We start from the raw sequence: 19,203 nt of genomic DNA, 5'->3' as shown, positions 1-19,203 counted from the left end.
TACTTTTGCTACCCCTCGAAACTTGGATTTGCAGGTAAGATATTTCTACGTGCTGCTGAATCACAGAGGTGGCCAACATCAAGAAAAACATGGACTGTTCAAATGAGTCAGAATTCCAGTCTGAGAGAGACTGTCCACAAGCACATGTGGACTGGTTCCCTCAAGACCTAGTAGAAGCAGATTAGTCTTCCTCATCACACCACTTCATTCTCACTAGCTAGTCTACACACAGCACAGGCAGAACATCTTCAACATATCCGCTGGCCTGCCACACTCATGATAATGCAAGAATGTTAGACTAAAGAATGTTGTCTCTTCTTTCACATTCTAAGGCTTATACCATGCTCTTGCCCTTCAGAATCAGTCCATAACTCCTGTAATATAATTTCTTAGGAAAATGGATACTTCACGCTGACTAGTGTAACAAGAAAGCATGTTTTTCTCAATCTTAATTATGCTTAAGAAAACATTCTATTTTGGCAGTGCAAGCTTTACAAACTGCATTTACTTCTGCAACCAGAGCTCCAGTACTTAAGCACAGTGCATGACCACAGCTCTCACTGAGCACAGGAGACTGAGGTATTATGGAAATGTCCAAGAGAATACCAAGACATGAACTGTGCCATGCTGCTCCCAGCAAACCGTCCAAATCTGGGTGCTTCTGCAGAGCAGAACAATTTGCGACTAAACTGGCTGGCTAGATTTACTGCCCATTGCTGTGCATTTCACACAGTCCCTTAAAAATTCTGTTTTCAAAAGAAAGCAAAGCCTACCGTAGAAAAAAAAAAACAACCATGGATTCAAAGGATTCTGAAAAAGACTTACTAATGGTCAATAAAAAGGTTCTGTATAAGTCATTTTGAAAGCATTTAAGGCGGCACAACATTCATAACTGTCAAGCTATTGAATGGAAACTTCTCAGACTCTAGCAGAAGAGAGAGTAGTTTCTCAACACTTTATGCTGTGTTCTGTTTAGCCCCCTCATTCTCCCTCCCCCATCTTTGGTAATCAGCTTCTATCACATTTTCCAGCCTGAAGTGCTATCATCACAAATGAAAAAGAAAAGGACATTTAGATGACTTCTGAGTTTTATTTTTGGCTTTCTTGACCTTCTGGCAAGTTGTTTTACTATGAAGATTTCATTAAAGTCTCTATTAAATTCAGTATGGAAGATGGCAAGAAACATACAATCCATTTTAAGGGCATTAATAGCTGTGAAGAAGGTAATAGTGTGACTGCTTCTGTATCAAAACAGCAAAGGCAATAATAGCTTTCTGCATTATGGAGCATCTTTTCTCCCTTACTTAAGGGAGAGCACTCTCTTATATTACTAGTCATTTCTTCATACGTAAAATTAATCTACAACTACTTCACTGAGGCAAGGAGGTACAGTGCTACAGAAATAAGATCTTGGCATAAAACTTTCAAACACGCTAACATACAGAGAAATGAGCTACTTATCACATGGTCTGACTGACTGCAAAAAGAAATCAGCTGAAATTTCTGCTATTATCTTAAACCATGTTTCTGCCTCTGGAGGGATTAGTTTATACTCAGAATTAATAAAGGAAACATATCCGAGCCACCTGTTACAGTCATATATGTTCTTTCTATACATCTGTTATCTCAAGACTTCCTACAGCCATGCAGCAATTTCCAATTACCTTTCACATAAACCCAGTATGAAACAACAAACTTGCTATGGGACTCCTCGAAGTCTTACTTTTCCTTTCCAAATCAAAACATTGTCTGGGGCACTTTTTTCACTTGCTGTTTTGGGGAAGGTCTGTAGGGCGTAAGTCCAGAAGGAATATTAAATTCTGGGACCATTTATGGTAGGAAAGCCACTGTTCTGTATAACAGCAACATGTTACACAGCAAAAGAAAATACTCGCAACACAAAGCAGGGCACTATACCTACCACCAAATTAAAGTTACACAAAAAGTGATTTGTGTACCCGCTCTCAGGGAACAAACACAAGCTACGTCTACGCTAGTAAGCAAGATGGGACACATCCTGTTCTGTATACCAGAGGACAAGTCGCTCAGTGCAGCTTGCCTCCACACAGTTAAACTATACTCCATTTTCAGTAGGGTAGCTTTATCCGTAGAACATAGTTTATTAATGTAGACATAGCCCTAAAGGCCAGAACATCAGTAGAGCACATATTGTAATATACACCGCATATGTCAGTAGAAGTGATATTTGCAGGGTCAGGGTTGCAGAATACAGGGACAATCCATTTCAAACAAAGTCAAATTTGCAAGTGGAAGTCATTAGTGAGAATGACATACAAAATAGCTCCAAACCCTTTAACTGTTTTAATGGAATGTGGAAAAAAGTACTCCGATAAGACACTTAATCATTTATTGAAAAGGCTGCACTTCAACTTTAAAAATAGTGTATTGGTATTTGAAAAGTTTCAATCTAAAAATTGAAGACTAAGGAAAGCCAGACTATCTTCTGTGATTCTGGTCAAGAAAAGAGAGCGACCCATTACAAAGTTATCCTAAAACAAAAATTAAAAATATAAGGGTAGATAAAAGGGTTCTTCCAGGTGGTCGGTAGAACTGGAACTCAGGTAATACAATAATGATCGAAGGCTATATAAATGGGACCAATGAAACATACATGTGGCAAGGATTTCATTTTGATCAAGAGTTCATACATCAAAAGGCAAGTTTAAAAAGTCATGATGTGTACAGTACATATACTGTTTATATAAAATGGCATTGTTATCAGAGCAGCAAAGCAGACAATGTTCCATTAATGGGTAGAGAAAGCTGTCCTTGCATTTGTACCCAGAAGTCAGTGACACAAATTTTCCGGAATACAAAGGATATCTGCACTTCACAAGAGGGGACAGGGGGAAGGGAAAGGTGTAAAAGCGTTTCAACAGAGTCTCCAGGTACTAAATGTCATTAAAAAAAAAAACAAACAACTATTACTGATGTGATACATAATGCTGTTTTCACAGCTGAAAGCTGATGTTTATTACACTAAAACTAAAGTACATGTGCTAAAGCATGTTCCACTGGCTAAAGTTGATATCTGTAGACCCTGGGCTCACCACCACCAGTTTGTTCTTTAAGGAGTTATTGATCATGGAGACACAGCTAACCAAGCAACATGCAGACTGAGCAGGACACGTGGTATGGCAAGCCAATTGACATGACTAGTACCAAGCAGAAACAGCGACTGGATTAATGAATTTAAGTTGTCCAAACTGTTTCAAAATTTTAAGGGAGGTAAACAATGAAAGCTTAGCAAAATGCTGCAGTCTAGAGAACAATATGATTATTTCAGAGATAAATGCTACACAGGAAACAAGGGGGGGATGTCTTTGTCAAGCTTTTGTAGAAATGGAAACAAAAGGAAGTTTAAATTACTAACAAAACTGAAGATAAAGATCAATGAACAAATGAGTTAATGAAAAATAAATGATTTCTCATAAGCCATGTTCCTCCAACTCAGAGTCAAGAAAAAGAATAAGAACACCTAAAATATTCTGCACCTACAAGAATGAACACTTTTATTTTGTTTGCTTTTCCCTGAAGCAAAATAAGCTAGCATGACGTTTCAAAACAAAGAAGTCTTTGGTGGTTTTGATATCAACTCCCTCAGTTATCTCTACCCAGGATGAAGTTTTTGACCGTATAAAGACCTAGTCTGACAGGCCTTTGGGAATCATTCTTCTGCCCAGTTAGCCACAGTAAGAAGAAAAAACATTTTCAAACATTCCACTTCCTATTGAGAGCCACGGTGCAACAAACTCCTGAGAGCCCAGCTTCAAAAGAAATAAATATCCTTCCCGTCTTGAAATGAATGTTTCCCCCGCTCTCTGATCTCCTGAAGGAGCCAAAAATACTTTTTCCACAAGGCCCGTGCTTAAGATCAGAAAAATAAAAAACCCAGGCCCACATCACAAAACAAAACCACCACATACATCAGCAACACCATGACCCCAACTAATAGTAATTTTAGTTGGAGAATTGAACTGAAAGCATGTTAAAAAACAAAAACAAAAACAAAACACAAACACACAACCCAAGTCTTCAAACATTTGTGACAGTAGAAATCAAGGAGCAGTATGAAAGCTTTTAAAAAGGGCTCAGACAGCTCATGACAAAACCATTACTTCATCCCTTCCTCCTTTATCTGTTGCCTCAGCTAGCCAGCCAGAGTAGAACAATTTGTCTACTCCCATTTCTCAGTTGGTTCTTTGTTTTCCCAGAAACCAATTAGTTTCTATATTCCTCTGGGGAATTCCCCCAGGGGAGAATTCATTGAAATCACAATGTTTCAGCCAGAAGTTCCATAACTACATGAGAAAAAAAAAGAAACTTTTGTCACAGGACATAGTTATACATGATTGGACTATTCAGACTTAAATTTAACAACTAAATTGAAACTGAGTCAATCCACTGTGGAAGCCATATAGAAGGCTCCTCCACAAGTCAGGATAGCTTTTTTTGTATATACATATATGTATGATGTCTAAAAGCATTCAAAATCTGAGACACAAATATACTTCATAAAAGGATACAGAGCACGTTTGAGATGTGAAAACTAGAATTACCGATGCTACGAAACCAGCAGCATTCCCAGCCATTCTGTGGATGGCAAAGCATTTAGCTTAGAGGTTAAGGACTGCAAAATAATGTCAGAAGGTTTTATTGAATGTAGTCTAATTGGTTGAAAACACTGGGCTTCACTAATATGTCTTAAAGCTTATTTTCAAGTGTTTGTGTTGCATCCCTAAGTAGCTTCAGAAAAATATTCTGTCCATGCAAACAATAAATTTCTTATGTTAGTAAAAACCAAGTTGAACAGTTTGCACAGATTGAATTTTTTTTAGAAACTTGGTAAAGGTCTTATGGCAAAGTCCCATAGCATATGTAAAGAGCAAGAGCATTTTAAGATTGGTCAGTTAACGCCAACGCAATTCTTTTATATGGATGACCTTTGTTACATGGCAATGGCTGTAGCCAGGTTCAGCATACTCCCTCAGGTATGTTCTAACCTAACACCTAATGCCTCCAGGATACCCTCCAAGAATTACATAGTATCGTGAGCAGCAGCAAAAGCAATAGAAACAAGCAAGCCATGGCTGTTACATTAGTTAGGAAGAGACTGAGAGCAAAGAACTTTAATGACAAATATAGTGCCGTACAACATATGTGACAGTTAATGTTCTGACATTCCAAAGGATCAAATTATACAACCACGCAGATAGAGTGCCATATTTTGTGTCATGCAGGAATATCACCTTGTAAGGGATAACTACTTCTTTTTAGGAGGCTGTACTGAAGCAGCTAAATCCTCCTCCTGAGATACAAGACTGTTTTAAAAACACGTGGTAAAAAGCAAATAAAATCTTGCTGTAGATCAGGATGATCCAAGCAAACAGAAACTGCCCTTTCTCAAGTTATCCACTTTACAGGACCTACTTTCAAATCATTAATAAATTATATTTTGGTTGGTTTATTTTGGGTTTTATTTCTTCAGTCTGTTCATGCATTTCCATTTACCAGTATGGGCATGAGATTTACATACAGCCACTGAATTTTAACAGGTATGGGTAAATATTCTTTCAAAGTCGCACTTGATTTTATCATGAAAGAAAAAATTGCTTTCATCTATTAGATCCTCATTCTGTCATCAAGTTCACTCAGAAAGTGTCCATCCTCAGTATATTCTATCTGTAATTAGAGTTAGTATTTCAGTAAGCTGCTAGACTACTTTCCCTACCTATTAGATTTTTAAAGGCAATATATTTCATTTAAAGCCTACTTCTTCAGTCACATCCCCGTGGATTTAAGAAAAAAAATTCCTCATAAAATCTGCAGTCTATTTCTATCTTCTAGTAAATTTTCTTTCTTTTTTTTTTTTTTTTAAAAAAAAAAGCACCACCGAAAGCAAGTGAAGATTTTAGGTCAAAGCACTTGATTGCATTATAAGTTAAATTATCTAAATATTTTAACTTAAGAATATGAAGAGGTTTAGGAAAAATCCAATAGTAATTCTTATCACCTCTGCCTCATGTTTAAGATTTAAACTCTCAGAAGGAAGTTTTTAATCAGATGGTGAGGAAGAATGAGTCTTTCTGTGGAAGAACATGAGAACTGATATTCTTTGTCTGTATTGGGTATCTGGCTCCAAAGACAACACTGAAAGAAGATAAATCTCTGACTGAAAAGGATGCTGGCAAAATAGATCAGATAAATCACTTGACCTGAAAGACTGCATCGGCCACTGTCTCCAATGCAGAAAGCTTAGAAAATTGCTCATGACAATGCTGTTGGTAGTTTAGTAGAAACTCAGAGAAAGAGAGCCTACATGGAGAGTGTTACTATATGGAAACAAAGGAAGAAATCCACTATCAAGTCAAACTTCCCCTTTTGGTAACACCCAAACATACGTTTACACACACGGGAAGGAAAAATTTTGATGATAAAAGTGAACTGTGATGTCTGAAACTTTTAATTAATATTATGAACTTACAAAAAAACATTGAGAACATTAAAACATTTTACTGAAGTGTTTGTAGAATAGGACAACAGTATACAATTTTCCTGAAAGATCAATAAAAAAAAAAATTCATCCAGCTTAGAAGGGATAAAAATTAGTTTTACCCATAGCACATCAGGCAGCATGAGGTCTGTGCTTGTTGCTCATAATTACTTTTTGCAGCAAGCATCAAATCCTCCCTGCTCAAATCAGAAGCCCTTTCAAAGGTAGCGAGGTGACAGTGTTTTCCTACCTCCTGCTTATTAGACATGATTCTTGGTTACAAGAGGACAGGGCAACAGCAATGCCTGTCACCATCACCAGATGTCACGCTAGGGAGAACATGACCAAAGGTGGCAGATCGCAGCAGCACTCAGGTATTTGCATGCAGCAAGGAGGGAGCAGGGCAGGAAAGCAAAAGGCAATATGGAGTTGTCACTCTGAAGCAATATGAAGGACGTATGCTGAACAGCTACTAATTTTTTTTGTTGTTTCTAATACGCGACCTGGAGCATCTGGTCTAAAAGATTTCACAGGTAGGAAAACAAGAAAATGGAGAAATAGCATTTGGCGGGGACATAGTGGCCAGGGAACCCTTGAAGGACACAAGCCAGAGTCTGGGACCCCACTTACAATACTTCATGTACTGCACGCACATCCTGCACCATGGTAGTGATATTTGATGCTGTGTTCCCAGGGGGCCAGTTTGCTGACTTTTCTACCAGATCAATCATCCCCAGGTTTACCAGGTTAACCCAGGCTAGTTACAGAAACTTTCATCATCTGGGTTTGTTCTGCTGGTGGGTTGTTGCAAACAATGAGACAGCAATGCGGTTTCAGGATTTCGTGAACCAGATTTTTTATCTCTTGCGTGGAGGTTACCAAAAGAAATCCCATCTAGCAGGACCATTACTGGGCATTCCTGTCAACTCCTAGATAAAAGCCTGAGCTTAAGAAACAGGGCAGAGAACTCTCAACAAATTAAATCCTATTAAGTTTTAGTAGGTCTGAGTGCCTAATTCTCCTCGGTAATAATTTTCTGTTTTAAATTTAATATTTTTAATGCCTTTTAAATTAATGGCCATTAGCAAGAAGGACTTTGAATTAGACAATAGGAATTTGACCATGCTTCCTATAAAACCCTTTAACAGGGCCATCATCCTACATTTCAGGATAAATGTATAAATATGCACTTGCCTTACAGAGTGTTTAAAAGATTACTCAAGTGCTATTTTTGTCAAGAAAATTGTTTTAAAATACTAAGCCTATTAAATGCATAGTATCTACCTCAAGAAGCAGCACTCCAATAAACTGTACATAACAGAAAATCTAGAGCAACAAAATTATAAACAGGATTAAATAAAGTTTGCCGTGGACATTAATCAAAGAGATGTAGGTTGATATATGCCCTAGACAGGCAGTAAGCAGTACTTTCACACCAAATCTTTGGTCTGAGAGCACCGATTTCCTTGCACTAAGCTGCAAGAACTATCCTGCAAGTAATACCAGCCTATTTGAGCAAAGCCTTATCATACCTCAATCTCAGACTGCCCATTTTTCACGGTCTGGATGTTGCAGTCTTGTAACTCCTTTTTGAAGGAAATGTCAATCCTACTTCTGCTGCAAAAAGCCTCCAGTAACAAAACAGAATATCATGGTTAAAAAGAAAAAAAAAAAAAAGCTAAGCCTGTTCCTGTCTGCTGTTTGCTTTTGGGTTATCTTTAGGGGAGCTTTCTCTTTAGACAGCCTCAGGTTAGAAAGTCCTGCAAGACCTATTAAATGTTAAGAATGTTAAGATGTGGATGCTACCTAAGACGGAGTCCTAAAGCTACAGATTGTTGAAAGGAATTGATGGAGTGGGAAAAGCCTCACTTTGTGCCTACTCTCATATTCTTTCCCTAAACATCAGGAGCTGGCAGCTCTCCAATCCACTAGTAGTCTGGCCCACTAAAGTGGGGTGCATACACCTGTGACCGCATCTTCCATTCCCACATTTCTTTATCCAAATAGTTTATGCTATCAAACATATCAAAAATTTAATTATGATATCAGGTAATGTAGAAAGGAAGTTAAAGCACAACGCCAATAAACCATTTCTGCAACATATTTTCAGAGTAAAATCTTTCAAATCTCACTGTTTCTTGCTTTTCTCACCTGTAAGCTTAATATTTTCTTCCCTGGGAAGAGCTTATGTTATTATATTTAAGTTCCTCAGGTAGAAAACAATACATATGTGAAAACCAGCTATTACAATAACCAGGGTTTTTTAGGAGTTAACCAAAAGAGAACATTAAGCTTGTACTCTTCTCTAGGGATCATCGCTATAGAATCTTCATTATCCTTGAGAGTATTGATCATTTGCACAAAGCCAGCCTACGCCCTCAGGTGAGGCAGGCAAGTCACTTCAGAAGATGACTGTTTCAGAGCTGCGTTACCAAATTAAAGAAAAACAATGAAAGACTTCAAAGGACCTAGTGCTTTTAAAAACAAAACAACGGTCCCTTCCTCGCTCTGAGTATATGCATGCATTTGGACTAGAAGGCTTCAGAGAGGTTGGGTTTTTTTGTGAAAGAAGTATAACTGGAAAATGTTAAAGACTTCTCTTGGGCAGCTTAAGTTACTGCATGTATTTCAACTGTTAGTCATATATTCCTATCAGAAGTGTAGGAGTCTCAGTGGAGGAATCCCAGCTGTAGCCAAGCAAAGATCTGAGATGTTTTGCTTTGTTTCCTAATAAACCAGCTCCCAGGAAATGGCTAATTTGGGGTAAAAAAGCACAGACTCTTTGAAAAGCAAGCTAGGAAGGATTTTTGCTCACTTCATAACATGATAAATTTAGAAAAAAGATCTTACTACTCAAGGATGTAAATATTTGTCAGCATGCAAGTTAAAAATAGTTCATTGTAATTCCATCTGTATTAGCATGTCTAATGGCTCATATGACTACATATCCTGAGCACAACATTCAGCAAAGCTGTATTTCCAGACTAAAAGAGACAGAGCCTGTTACCCAATACAGTTTAGCTGCAGCCATTCTCAGCAAGGACCATCTACTATGTATTTTTATACCCTATAACACCTGAAATAGACAAGAACTGCTACAAGAAATATACATCTAAAGATAATGTATGTGGCTTCTTCCTGGAATAGTACGTTTAGCACTGCATAGACAGGGTTCAAACTGGCTGCGCTTTTGTTCTTTCAACTCCTTTTGTTTGGATTTTAACAAGCAATTCAAAGTTAAAAATAAAAACAGTAAAAAGCAAGATTAACTAAACTATGAAGCTCACATTACCTGGGGCAACCAACGAAATCCATCTCTTGCCGGAGCCTTTGCAAAGTCTGTCAGTTACATATTTCCAAAAGAAAACTGGCTCTTGGAAAAAGTTACACACAAGAAACTATACCTCAGTTGGAAAGGGAACATGTCAGTGAATTGGAGGAAGTGGAAAGAGGGAGCCCTTGTTTCCAAGAGAGTTCATTCAGCAGGCTTTGAGCTCCAAGACGGCTGCCTTGGCTCACATCATGCTTGCTGTTGTGGGTTGTTGTTATGAGATGCCTGTCCAGGCATCTCTTGCTATGAGTTGATTCATGCCAGACTGTCTCTCTCGAACCTGTATCAAGAGGAGGAGGAACAGTCTAAGAGACACCTTCCATCCCTAAGTTTCAGTTGAATCCCTTCTCCAGGACAGAAGGAGCACCTACCATCAGTCTAGTAAGAGCAGAGCACAGGACTTTTTTTGAATAGCCATTAAGCTTGAGCAACTGTGTGCTGCGAAGTCCATTTTGCCCAGGTCCACAAGCTATGAGGGAAAGATCTGTCATCCCTTAACATCCTACCCCTTATGGCTTAGTTGCCAATCCCTTCAGTACACCCCTCAAATTTCTAAGAGTTCAGGAGGCTAACAATGGAAAGCTTTGGCACATGCTCCCAGAAAAATCACTGGAAGTTTAGGAGGGACCAGCATCTGTCCTCTCTTCAGGATGCAGAGTGGAGCTACAGCACAGCTCAACATACAAGATCTTCAGAAAAGCACCTCCCTCAACAGCAGGCTACTAGTTACATCACAGCCTGCTTTGCTGCCTTTCTTTAATGAACAAGTAAATTGGTGTCAGTGAATCTCCTCATGACCTCAAATAATTAGAACCCACACAATAAAAATCAGAGGTCCAACAAACTCCTGGTCATCTAAAAATCACTTTCTGGTGCATGCTATGATCTTGGCTATATCTGTAAATTTTGTTCATTAGCAAATGAATAGTTAGTAAGAAGAGGAATTGTTGAGCTCATCTAAAGGGAAGCAGAAAGCGGATAGATAGGTTTGAGGCTGCTTCTGAAGGAGCTCAGGTTCAGCTCTTCAATTTACTTTTTTTCATTTTATAAATGCATAACTGATAACATCAAATGGAGCAAGCCACCTCCTTTTCCCACTCTCAGTGCCAATCAATCTCCTAAAATCAAACTGAAAACTTTTATTTAAACAGAGTATAGCAGGTGTAAAATTCATTATCAATTCAATTATCCCTCTACAGGAAAGAAATAATTAAAATGTAAAAATTTTGGTTCAGAGGAATAAACTAAGATATATCAAAAAATTTAGTCAAAAGAACATGCCAGATCCCCATAGGTACTTTAATTGACAATTATTACATCATACAAAAATATTTATTGTTTAACACATTATTAAGAAAACACAAACTAAAAGAAAACCTTCCAGTGTTCCCCAAATAAAACAAAGAATGCAGGTGTTACTTGATCTTTTTTCCTGGATACTTTTCAAGAATGCACTCAGTTTCTTCTGATAGAAGAGTCAGATTTTTCAGCCAGGTCCTGAGGATATCATATTTATTCCTCCCTGCTCCCCAGTGAGGCCTAGAGTAATGCCTGTGAAAACTGATCTTCGCACTAGATTTATCCCAGTCATGTTTGACACTTTTCCAGAAACCAACAGATAGAAATAGCAGTCTTTACAGTTACCTATAGTCATCAAACTAAATTAACAAGCTGTTATAGATCATACTGTAGACTGCATGTTCTCGGACTGTGCAATTTCAGCAAACAGTAAGATACCACCCTCTGGGTTACACAGATTCTTTTAAAATTGGAAATCGTTGAACTTTTTAGTAATTGGTCTTAAACCTAGATTACTGAAAAATTATAATTTATAGTTACATGCCACAAGTATACTTCCTTTCCTCACCTGTATGCATTCAAAAGTACGACTAATATCACAGTGCACCCTTAGTAAGTTTGCAGATATTACCAGGCTGGGAGGTGCTGTTGACTCCCTTGATGGACAAGATGCCTTGCAGAGGGATCTAAGTAGATTGGAACACCGGGCAGTGATTAATGGGATGGTATTTAACAAGTTGAAATGCTGGAATCTGCACCCGAGACAGAGTAACACCAGGCACAAGACTGGGAGAGGAGTGGCTGGAGAGCAGCCCTGCAGAGTGGGGTCTGGGGGTGCTGGTGGGCAGCAGTCTCAGCACGAGCCAGCAGCGTGCCCTGGCAGCCAGGGGGGCAACCCACACCCTGGGGGGCAACAAAGACAGCAAAAAAAGCCGGTCCAGAGAGGTGACTATCCCGCTGTATTCAGCGTTGGCACGGCCTCACCTTCAGCACTGTGTGCGGTTCTGGGCTCCACAGTTTAAGAAGGATGTGACGGTCTTTGAACATGCTCAGAGGAGGGCAACCAAGCTGGTGAAAGGGCTGGAAGGCATGTCCTATGAGGGGTGGCTGAGGACTTTGGGTTTGTCCCTCAAGTTTTTTTGAATTTGAATGAAAAAGGCAAATTCAAATATTGCCTTTAATACCATGCTGTAACTGCAGTCAGGCAATTGGACTAGATGATCACTGTAGGTCCCTTCCAACTGGATCTATTCTTAGATCAATTAAAATACCATTTCATAATTTAAAAAGGCAGCCAGTGACCTCAAACACCAGAAAACACATAGGTTTTCCCCGCGCAAACCTAACTCTGACCTCTGGGTTTATGCACTATACATAACATGACTGATTTGCATGAACACACACTGTATAAGATGGGAGGGATCATGGGCCTGTTGTAGTATGGAGGAAATAAGGTAGAGTTTTGGTTTTTTGGAGCTAGGACCTTTTCCTCATTCAGGATTAAAACATTCTAATTAGTGATTTAGCAAGGATGGTGTAATTCAAGCAGAGATCCTCATAGTTTCAAAGCTCACCCAGTTACCCAAGAAAAGACTATCTCTGATTATAGTCATCCCTTTGATAACACTTCACTATACTTCACTATCTGCTTTCTCATCCTGAACATGTCATTCACAACCCCCCACCTTTTTCCAAGCTCATGTAATCAGTTTCCCTATTTTTCCTGCGTGCATTAGCCATCCACACATTTACCCATTATTCTTGCTGCCTGTTACTCTTTGCTATTTAAGTGTCTTTTAAAAAAAAATCTATTATGCAGTGAAATCTGACAGCAAAGCAGCAGACAAGCAAGTCTGAGGTGCCAGTGCCATAGCCACCAATAACAAAGGCAGGTCCCTTGCTGTTTCCCAGCTACTGCAGAGAAACAATAGATGTACCTGAAGACTTTACCGGAGTAACTGAACTGACAGAGAGAAGACGCTGAGTGACTAGCATGGTGGGAGGGGGAGTTTTGCTGCCCGACAAGGGCACAAGACCAATAGGAATTTCAGCAGTGAGGCTGGCTTGATGCGGAGAACATATAGCAGAGTTCAGACGTTAACTGAAGCACACTTACCACCACAAACGAGAAGTGACACTGACCCGAAGAGAATGATCTCAAAAGCAGCAGAGATTTGCAATATTTTGAGCATCTTTCAGTTATTGAAAGCAAAACCACACAGCTAGGTACCCAAAACAAATAGTGCATAAGAATGCATTGTTTTATGTGGCCTTCTGGAACAAATAACACACTCAACAAAACGCAGATTAAGTTCACTTCTATTTGAGGTCTTGTTTGCTTACACCAGGAGTTTCTGGTCTTTCACTGACAGAACAGTAAAGTACTGAAAACTGAACCCTCTTTTCCTGTGTGGAATAACATGCACGATTTTGGAATAATTAGGATAACAAAAGACTCACATATATTCCAATGACACTATGCTCAAAATTGAGCATTTGGCAAATTGGGTAACTGATAATAGAGGCCAAAATATTTCTCTTGAGTAGCACACAGAAGGAAAGGGTTTGATGACACTAATCCGATTTTTTATTCACAGGCAGCCTGGGGCACTGGGCCAGGTCCTCTGTCCACATAAGTTTCAGTAGTGTTGTGGCCAGCTACTGTTTTGTGCCATAAAAGTTTCAAGTCTCTGATGAATGGCAGTAAATTAATTACAAGCAAGACAGTATTTTTCATGACCCAATATCCATATTTGTAATAGAGCACAAAGGACTTTGGCACTTAGTCACTGCAGCTGGAGTCACACAAAGGAGGACTCCCTCAGTCTCTCAAAGCTGGGGAATCAAATAAGATATATAACCATATCACAGCCCACGTGATCAAGGACATAAATCCTTATTTATGCACCCTTTCTCCATTGATGTTTCCCATTTCGCTGTTTAAAAAGCAAGCAAACCTCTGAGAACACCTCTTTACCCCTTCACATCTAGTTCTCACACCCTATAGTGCCTAGGGTTTACTTGTTAAAGGACCTGTTCAACACCCAACAGAGCCAGCACGGGTTTGATTCCTGAAGCTGATACAGCAGTCAGACATCAAACCCGAACAGCATTTAAGTTCCCCCTCTTTAGGAAACTGTGAACTACTGGCACGATCCAAAGAGTATGGGCATTCCCATTCCAGATTTATAGCAGGCTTCACATCAGGCTCTTCATACTGTAAATGTGGCCTGCCAGATGGGATGGGCTTACCACACTAAGAGCCATACCTGGACCTCAGGTGAGGCTAAGGCTCTCATCCTCATTATAGCCTTGGAACAAAGGTGGTTTCCTGGCTCAGTTAAAAGCAACACCCTTGCACCTTTAGGTTAAGGAAATCACAGAGATAGGTCTCCGATCTAAAACTAGACCAATTCCTAAATTCTTCAATTGCTATTTAATCTTCTGTTCTGCAGAAGAATTTAATAAGCTTACAAGTATCCCTACAGCAGTCAACGAGATTATTTACCTATACAAAGTATATTGATCAGTAAGTATTTATAGGATCAAAGACTATTTTATTTAGAAATTTTTAATTTATCTTCATTTATGCTTTCACTAGTTAAGATTCTCCTGTGCTCAGACTCAGAAACTAGTTACTGAATTCCATGCTCGAAACATACAGGTCTGTAACCTTTAGGCCTGCATTAAAAAGTAAGACCTTCAAATTCGTGAGTGTCAGGGAAATCATGCCAAATACTATAAAGCCAGCAAAGATTCTTTAAAGTTTAAAAGGTTAGACTAGCTTTCTTACATTATCCTGATCTGATGAGAAAGCATATCTTTCACAGCAAACAAAAAAATTTCTAAGACTTGTTGGCCTATAATTTAATGATTTCATGAAGCGTTTTGAAACTATTGTAGCACATCATTTACCTTGCACCATCCTAGCAAATTTCTTATTGCCTTCCTGTTATGCTTTACACTTCTTTTTTCAAATATATCTACAAGCATTGTTAAAATGAAATTTTCTTCTTCTGTACCCATATCAGTTAGTCCCCATCTACACTGGGTACCAAATGTTGCAGTTTGAATTAAGATGGACAACAAATATTGCAATACACCCATATCAATTAGTTGCAACAGCTCACCTCTCATGGTCTCTGTTATGGGTTGCAGGTTCTCCTACTTGTCTCAGCTACGTTGGGCACCAGTTGTTGTAGTCAGAGTCCAACTCAGTCAGCCTCACACAGGGCACCAATTGTTGTAGCACAAGCAAGTTATTGGGCTACAATAAGGCTTTACCATTGGTCAGTCTACTGTCTGTGCTGTAACTCCATCCGCCAGAGGTCAGACCACACCACTCCTCCCCCATCCAACCCCCTCTCCCCCAATCCTCAGGGCTATTTAACCACTTAGCAGGAACGAGCTAGAGCTGCACATCGTCCATGTCAATCAACCCACTGCCTCTGAGGCCAGGCCACAGCTGCATGTTATCAATGCTAATCAACCCACTGCCTTCACTCCCCTACAAAACAAGAAGAGTTCACCTGCAGGTAATTAGTCCAGAGCTCATGATAAACCTGTTCTGCACAAATGAAGATTTTTTTTACTTCAATCAAGCTAAGCCAGTGCTTATATTCTTCAAAACAGGTAATCACCGTTACAGCACTTAATACTGTAAAGCAGCAGTTAAGACAATGTCTACTGAAAACAAGGGAAATTTTCAGGGAAGGATAAGAGGTACTTTTTAGCTCAAAGAAGATTCCTTTTATTTTTTCTTAAAATAGATGGAACATGCTAATTTTTAAGATCTCATGTTTACACCTACAACACAAAAGCCTAGCAGTGCACTCCACGTAGACTTGAGAAATTTACTAATTATATGTTATATATTTATACGTTACTACACTAGATACTGTTTTCCTAAGTGGCATCAAGAAAACACTTTTGCCTCCCCACACCTTGGGATCCCCATTTGTAAACAGAATTGTTATTTTCCTCCTTTATAAATTACTGAGAGCTACTGACAGAAAAGTAGGATGTAAGAATTCAGCAAAATTTTCATGTAAAAATAAGTACATGCTCTTTGTAAAGTGTTAACCATGTGCATCAGTTTTGTTTTAAATATTGTTTTTAAAAATAGCTACTCTTCTCCTTTGCTTGGATTTCAGTCTTGTCAGACCACAATGAAATGAGACTTGGTCACCACTGAGCTGTGACATTGCAGCAGGTACAAGAAACATAATCCAAATGCAGATTTGACTTTCTTTTTAAAAAATAACTTGCCAGAGTTCCCCTGTAAATTATAAAACCACCTACATTAAAAGTTCATTTCCCCTTCTGCCTTCCAGATCCCAGTAACTGTGTTGAAGAAGGTCCCTTCACAGCAGTAAAGCTTACACTTGGTAATAACTAGCTGCATAACTAAGTCTCCAAAGCAATGAGCTCATTCTGAAAGGCTCTGCTTTCCATTACCCGGCCTGAGGTCAATCCACTCATATCCATGAATTGTACCAAGTCTTAACCCCCCAAAAAAAAACCAAAACAAAACAAAAAAACAACAACCTGCAGAATACAGCTTTTTTAAAGGCTGCTGTAGGTGCAAAGTCTTCCTGTACACCCACATCCATGCCCATGACTGGCCTTTTATTAAATGCACTGAACTGATAGCCTATAACAGAAACATGCTGATTTATGCAGAAATAAATCCAAAAGACAATTATAAACACAGGTTCGTGCATCACTCCATCCTCCCTAGAACCTGAAGGGGAAGAACCACTACCCCAACTCACCAAAATAACGTTACTCTTGAGAAGCACAAAACAGATTAGGGTTACATTGCAAAAGCCTCTACCCTCATAGTCCTGACATAGATATGAGAAAATACAGGTTTCCTCACCAGGAAAAATTACCATTTAAAGACAGCTGACAGCGGTCACAGAAAAATAAAAGCAAATAAGTTTGAAGTCTTCAAATAGCCTGTGAACAGGACTTTTCTAAATTACAGACAGCGACTCCCAAGCTTCAGATGTACGCATGCAGTGTTTTGTATCACGAGTCTGCAGTGAGAATGCTGAGCCAAAGTGAATGCCTCAGGTGATAAAGGTGGAACTTTACAGTTTAATATGCAGATCCATCCTATCTGCGATCTTTCAAGCTGCACACTAACAAAATGATATCCAAATAGTTAAGAAATGTCTTGCAATTTGATCCATAATGAAGTCTACTACTGATTTGACCTCTAATATAGCAGGCTGCAAACAAGTTCCAGCTGGCCCTCAGAGACAGTTCTATCTGGCTGCTACACCAGCACAAAACCAATGACTCCAGGCATAGTTAAAACAGAGCACAGATTTTGTTCCAGAAAATTTAGGAATCAGTATCAAGACTCTGACACTTCCAAGACTGTTGCTTCCCGGTTACCACCAAGAGACTAACAATAAGCACTCAGAAGATAACAAACCGAGTGATATGGCTAAACTCACTCAGAAACTGTTTCACAATACGTGACCAGTGCTTAAAATATGAACCTTGTTAAGGGAATTAACAAAGAATTTCTGAACTGTTTTCCAGATGTTTGCAGTAATAATAGACCTTAAGGATTTTCTGCTTAAGGCAAAAAATACTGTATAATATTACTAATCTCCTTTGTTTAAAAGTAAATGGGGAGAAAGCATCCAAGAAATGCCTGTGTTTAAAGTTTAAAATGGATATAAACACTAATTTTACTTCTTTATGCTGTGACCTGTATGCATATGAATTTACATATTAATAAAATAATAAATGGTCATCAAAAAGTAAGTTCAGGTTAAAAAAAATCCAAAAAAAGACAGCAAAATGTACAGATATAGGCCCATTCCACTGAATACTTCCAGTATTTCACAGTTCTTTCAAAGAAGGAAAGGGAGACCTTTGAAAAACTGATACTAGGATTAAGATCTCCCATATGAAACATTTTGACTTCATACTTTGAAGCTTTTTTCTCAAGCAGATCTATCTTTTTTAAAGTTAAAACAGTTTGTTAGATAGCCTTAAAACAGAAGGAAATATTACATTCTCTTGATTAAAAGTTTGCTTGAGGTAAAACATTAATAACGGGTACATACCAACATCTAATGGTGCCCAGTGCCAGACAGTATATGAGAAGGGGAGGGGGATCAGTCATTAACTGCAGCAGCACCCAGGGACTCCCAGCACCCCAAGTCCCAAATATATTGCTTCTCCTCTTCAGTGTCTTATGAGTCACCTTTCTGCAACAGCTACGAGGAGAATAGGAATTAACCCTACATGTCTCTATCCCGTGCCTGATGATGATGGCTCTGACTAGAGGGCTGTCTCCTTTCTTCAGCCAAGAAGCACTTTACTCTGAAAGGACTCCCATTAAAACCTCAGGGGGCTGTTCAGCAATTAACACAGTGGGAATGGTAGTAATCAGCCCACAACAGGGTCATGCAACAGCCTATTTGCCCACAGGGACACAATGCAATTGCAATCATTAATAGAAAGCTTTGGAAAGGCTTGAAAGCTTTCCAAATCTAAAGCTTTCCAAGTCCCTCATAATGCTGTGATTGTGTGCAGCTCCTGGCTAGAAATCCCTACAAAGCTGCATAGCACCTGAGCTGGCCTGAAACACATTAACCTCCAATGCACTAGCTGCAAACAATTAAGAGACTTGTGTTGCCTTTAAGAGACCTCATGCAAACCCAAGTTTCCCATGTCTGATTTCATCTATGTCAGCATTAAAGAAGTTAGCCACTAGCATGCGTTTTATCCTCAGTCTTCATTTGCAAACATCAGATTCTGAACAAGACCTCAACATATGTTGGGATTTATATATTTTTTTTTCCTTAGCAGCATCCTAAACCAAGCCCCAGAGGAATCCTTAGAAGTGTTTATTAGCACAGATGTACCTATACTGAAAATAGTTATCTGAAAGTTCTCAATACTAGAATAATAAGAAACTAGCTGTCTTGTACTGAACAGTTCAATGCTTTGGAAAATAGGCAAAGTACTTTTTAACTGATTTGAAAGGAAATATAAGTCATAATTGTTGCAAAGGGAGGAGAAAAAGGTTGTA

General features: G+C 38.9%; 1 long non-coding RNA gene across 1 annotated transcript in view; it reads right to left on the bottom strand.

Annotated features, from left to right (window-relative positions):
• LOC114016561 (uncharacterized) overlaps positions 1 to 18,396 on the bottom strand; it is a 40,713-nt gene extending 22,317 nt beyond the window's left edge. Inside the window, exon 1 of the long non-coding RNA XR_003561078.2 lies at positions 18,233 to 18,396. This is a non-coding gene — a long non-coding RNA (uncharacterized LOC114016561). The remainder of the gene's footprint in view (positions 1 to 18,232) is intronic.
• Positions 18,397 to 19,203: the final 807 nt, after the last annotated feature.

The sequence above is a fragment of the Falco cherrug genome, chromosome 4 (assembly GCF_023634085.1).
Source record: "Falco cherrug isolate bFalChe1 chromosome 4, bFalChe1.pri, whole genome shotgun sequence".
NCBI lineage: Eukaryota > Metazoa > Chordata > Aves > Falconiformes > Falconidae > Falco > Falco cherrug.
The sequence above is the reverse complement of the archived record's forward strand: the minus strand, read 5'-3'. Positions and strand labels throughout refer to the sequence as shown.